The sequence below is a fragment of the Suricata suricatta genome, chromosome 7, assembly GCF_006229205.1.
Source record: "Suricata suricatta isolate VVHF042 chromosome 7, meerkat_22Aug2017_6uvM2_HiC, whole genome shotgun sequence".
NCBI lineage: Eukaryota > Metazoa > Chordata > Mammalia > Carnivora > Herpestidae > Suricata > Suricata suricatta.
In genome coordinates this window covers 142,386,566-142,391,343 of record NC_043706.1, presented here as the reverse complement: position 1 = coordinate 142,391,343, position 4,778 = coordinate 142,386,566, and the positions used below count along the sequence as shown (strand labels likewise).

The window sequence follows — 4,778 nt, the reverse complement described above, 5'->3', positions numbered from 1 at the left end:
ATCTGGCTCTTGCTAGTCGTGCCTGAGAGGTAATGGCCGTGACAGAGGCTCCCAGTCACTGGCTCACAGCCCCAGACCCGGCGAGGGGCGGGGGGCCCTTTCCCACGCCTCAGCCCGCACTGCGGTTCGTGGCCCTGGGACGACCGGATGGAACAGTTAGAAGCAGCAGGGTTTGCCATAGTTCTGGCCTTGTTTGCTTCGATGATCTCATCTCCAAGCCTTATGCTCCATCTCCCCTCTGTCCTCTCCTCACTCCTAGCCTCTGCCCCCGTGCATTTACCCTGGCTCTTCTGCCCTTGACCTTCAGTGGTCCCCAGCCTCATACTCCTCCTTAATGAGAGCAAACGTCCGTGACCTTCATGAAAAGGGTTGGCTAAGCCCCGCCTCTCCCCTTTCACACATTTCTATATTAAACCCGTATCATCTCTGAAGATACTTTCTCCTGGTCACTACTATAAAATGTCAGCACACTGTGGTTTTTCCCTACGCTCTTGATTTATGGTCAATAACTAGGAAGATGCCAAAGAGACCAGCACTGCTTGTGTGAACTCGCATCCTGGGTGCCTCGGGCGCAAGGTGGGCCAGGAAAGAGCGGTCTCCCGGAATCTTCTGCAAAGGGCACTCCTGATCTGCTCCTTTCTGGTTTTACTGTGAGGCTGGTCCCTTGCGGGTACGGATCCAAAAAAGTGTTTCTCAAACCTCGTTCGGCCCTGGCCACATGACGCCCATCTCCCAAACAAATGGTCTGTTGCTGGAGACTTCCAAGAGAAGCCCTGCTTCTGATTAAAATGGTCCATTTCAGGGGTAGTTGACATTAATATCATATCCTGTTGTCCCTTCCAGCCAGCTGCCTTCCCTTCACGCTGAGAAGTGGGAGCAAAGGACCGGCTTTGCTGAGTCTGAGGAGCAGCGTGGACTCCTGGGCGCAGATGAGCGATGACGCCGTGGAAGGCGGCGTGGAGCCCTGCAATGCAACAGGTACACAGAGTCCCTCGGGACGCTTCTTGTCCTTCGCTGGTGTTCCTTCCTCGTCCCGAGTGGGGGTCTCGTGGGCGAAGGGCCCAAGAAAGTTGTCTGTGACTGGGAAAGATACGGGGCTTCTCGGTGTTCAGGAACCACAGACTCACCTGAGATTTCCAAAACACCTGGATGGCTTTTTTCTCTTTTACGTCTTTTTTTTCTATTTTTGAGGGTTTCCTTGACTGATAAACTTGCTTTTTATCTCTTTTAGTTCTTGAAGTTAAGTCAGGCACCGTCTTGATTCATCCCCCTGCCGAACTAGTCCTTTAATATTACAGTGAAGAATAACGTCTGCAATCACGATCAAGCAAGGGCGTTTTCAACACAAAAACCATTTATATTACTTTTATCCGATGTGATGTTTATGGTGAAACAAAATATCCAACAAAAAGTTCTTAACTGACTTGAAAATTTTCATGAAACGGGACTATTAGAACCTCAGAGGTGATGTTCCTAAAATACAAAACAAATGTGCTTTTCTCCAGTTCTGATGTAGAGACGGTGGTGACCATCTTGAGAAGTGATCCGTTTGTATGTTTAGGAATGTTTGTCACAGGGAACACTTATAAGTTCTTGAGTGCTTGTTTTTGTATGTTTATAAAAACCAGAAGAACTTTGCATAGGGCCAGCGGAAAACTCCCTTTAGCGCCTTGAGTGTGACTCAAGGGGCAATATTCATTCACTCTTCTATAAATAGTTTGTAGCCCTTGCCAGGTGAAAGTTTGATTCTTGGTCCTGGGATTCCAGTTAGGACCAGATGTGGTCCCTGTGTCCACGGGCTCACATTTTAGTTGGAGAACAGAAAGAAAGTCAGCAAATGTTGTAGCTTCCAGGAGCGAAGAAAGTGAAGCAGGGTGAGGAAAGGGTGAAGAACTCAAGGAGCAGCTGGACTTGGCGCAGTTGTGAAGGCCTTTGGTCTCCCGTGAGGACCTGGAGGAAGAGCGGCCCAGGCCGGCTCTTGAGCACGGAGGCAAGTCTGAGCTGGTGTGCTCAGGGCAGAGCAGCAGAGCGGGCCGGGCAGCATGGGGGAGGGGACATAGGTTCAGAAAGGAGCACGATCGTAAGGTTCCTGGAGGCCACAGGTGGTGGTCCCTACATGTTGGGAAAGCACTAGAAAACTTGAAGCAAAAGTGATGTGATTCAGTTTGAAATTTGGAAGACGTCTTGGTCTCATGTGAAGGACGCTCCAGGAGAACAGGTGGGAAAGAGCCGAGATGGAAGACAGATAGATGGCCCAGCTTGGAGCAGGGTGACAGTGTGAGAATGGGGATTTTGAAGACACGGGTGACGTGATGAGTCTAGCTGGTAGATTGGAGCGAGGTACAAGGAGAGAGAGAAGGAATATTCCTGGTGAACTGCTGTGTTCTGGCTTGGTTTTCTGCCCTAGGCCCATTCATCCTGATGGGCAGGGCAGCGGAGATACAGGGCTGGGAGAAACGGGGCTCTGTTTTGGACATGCTAAGAGTGAGAAGCTTTCCGATGTCCCAGGGCTGCTGAGCAGTCAGTGGAAGGTGAGGTTAGAGAACATCACCAGGGAACCCCTGAGAAATGGGCCATTTGGGAAGTGAGGTGTCTGTCTGGCCAAGAGGAAGAGGGAGGCTGGGGCTAAGGTGGCCCCTAAACCAAAAGGCAGAAGCATTTCGAGGTGAAAGCAACAGCTGGCAAATGCACAGGAGAACCAGTAGTAGGACTTGGGGGTGTGGATCCCACATAGACTGGTGACCTTGGCAAGACCCTCAGCGCAAGGAGAGCCTGAGAGGCCCCAGGGAGGAAGGGGAGGAGGAGTGGGGGCAGAAAATGCTGATGAGCTTCATCTTAAAGAACAAAGAGGGTACCTGGGGTCTCAGCCAGTTAATGATCTGACTTTTGATTTAGGTTCAGGTCATGGTCTCACAGTTCGTGAGTTCAAGCCCCACATCAGGCTCTGTGCTGACAGTATGGAGCATGCTTGAGATTTTCTCTCTCCCTCTCACTCTGTTCCTTGCCCTTCTCAAAAATAAAGAAAGAAACATAAGACAATAAAATAAAGAACTAAGAAGTAGGTGATAGCTGACAAGGGAGGTAGAGGTCAAGAGAGTTTGTTGGGTTTTTGTTTTTCAATATGGGGCAGGGAAGATTGGATGAACTTTGCCAGCCACAAATGGTGACATCTTACAGCCAAGGGGAGATTTTCTCCTGTCTGTGGGAAGATCGAGAGCAAAATCAGCATATTTCTGTTCAGCTTTGATCATAGGGAAAGGCTTCTCATCCCTCCCATCCAGACACCTTGAAGGAAGAAAGACCCCAGAAAGCTATAGGCGCATGCATCACACACACATACAGAATTCAATTCCAATGTCAAATTCAGTTCTGGTGTGGAAACCAGTGAAAACATCCTTACATTATTGGGTAGCCATTTGCCCTGTGTGACTACTGTTATTTAAGTTCATTAAAATTCAATGAAATCAAAGTTTTGTGTCTCAAGCACAAACCATATCTCAGGGGCTCAGTAGTCCCATGTGGTAAGTGGCTAGTTATTGGAGAGCACAGAAGTAGATGATTTCCACTATCACATTCTATTAGGTTGTGTCACTTTGCATTCTAAGGGAAAGGGTATTTTTAAAATTAAGTTTATTTATTTATTTTGAGAGAGTGTGCACAAATAGGGGAGGGGCATAGAGAGAGAGAGAAAGCGAGAGAGAGAGAGAGAGAGAGAGAGAGAGAGAAGGAAAGAGAGAGAGAGAAAATCAATCAGGCACCTTACTATCATCTCAGAGCCTAAGGTGGGGCTTGATCCCATGCATTTGAGATCATGACCTGCCCCAAAATTGAGAGTCAGATGCTTAACCAACCAAGCCAGGTAGAATCCCCAAAAGACTTAAGTAAATTCTAAATCACTTGCTCTGATACGGATGGCCTTGGGGTTAAGTGTAAGATGAATATTTTATTTTGTAAAAACTTTCTGCTTTTCCTTAAATGAAGCCATGTAAAACTGTTATTCACAAGTCTTTTTCTCCCTAAAGTCTGTCAGAGTCTCTGGGTCTAGAGTTCTTTCTTGTCCAGCAAGAAAGTGGGATGCAGGATTGAAATGCGAGAGAGGCGAATGTCCAGAAGGAGATAAGAACTCCCAGGAAGGGTCCTTGCTCTGTTTTTATTAAGATCAGAAGGCTTACAAGCGTGATAGGCATGCACAGAAAGGCAATGAAACTGTGAACTCTAACTCATGGGTGTGAGGGAAAGAGTGTTTGAAGATATGCGGTATTAGGTATTTGGGTAAATACAAAACAAGATTTTGGAGCTGGGCAGAAGATTGTTTACAGCAGACTTGAGGCCCCACCTCTGTTTACCTAAACTGGGCTAGGGGACAGGAAAGACAAAGCATGCCACCTCAGGGTCAACAAGGCACCTTTCTTCTGCTAATTAGCTCTGCTCTGGGCAACTTTGCCTTGCAGTGGTCTATAGCCCTGTTGACCTATTTACCTAATTTGGTCCTTCCTTCCTGTGAAAGAGGATTTCCGTTATTGTACTAAGTTGGGGGTGTTGCAGCCCTGAATACCTAATCATGGTTGCCTCATCTTGGATGGTTTCATACTGAGGTTTCCCATTCCTATACCTTTGTCCTATCCTGGGGCCTTTGCCCCGCTTTACCTAATGTTGTTTACCCAAACTTTGGTGTGAACATTCTACGGCTTTCTGATTATTTATGCCTTGTTAACCCATCGGTGCAGCTTAGGGACTTCCTAAGCTTATTCCTGACAAAAGTGTAGATGGTAACTGAA

General features: G+C 47.5%; 1 long non-coding RNA gene across 1 annotated transcript in view; it reads left to right on the top strand.

Annotated features, from left to right (window-relative positions):
• The first annotated feature begins 848 nt into the window (after positions 1 to 848).
• Positions 849 to 4,778, top strand: part of LOC115297070 — a 41,056-nt gene continuing 37,126 nt past the window's right edge. Inside the window, exon 1 of the long non-coding RNA XR_003911250.1 lies at positions 849 to 978. This is a non-coding gene — a long non-coding RNA (uncharacterized LOC115297070). The remainder of the gene's footprint in view (positions 979 to 4,778) is intronic.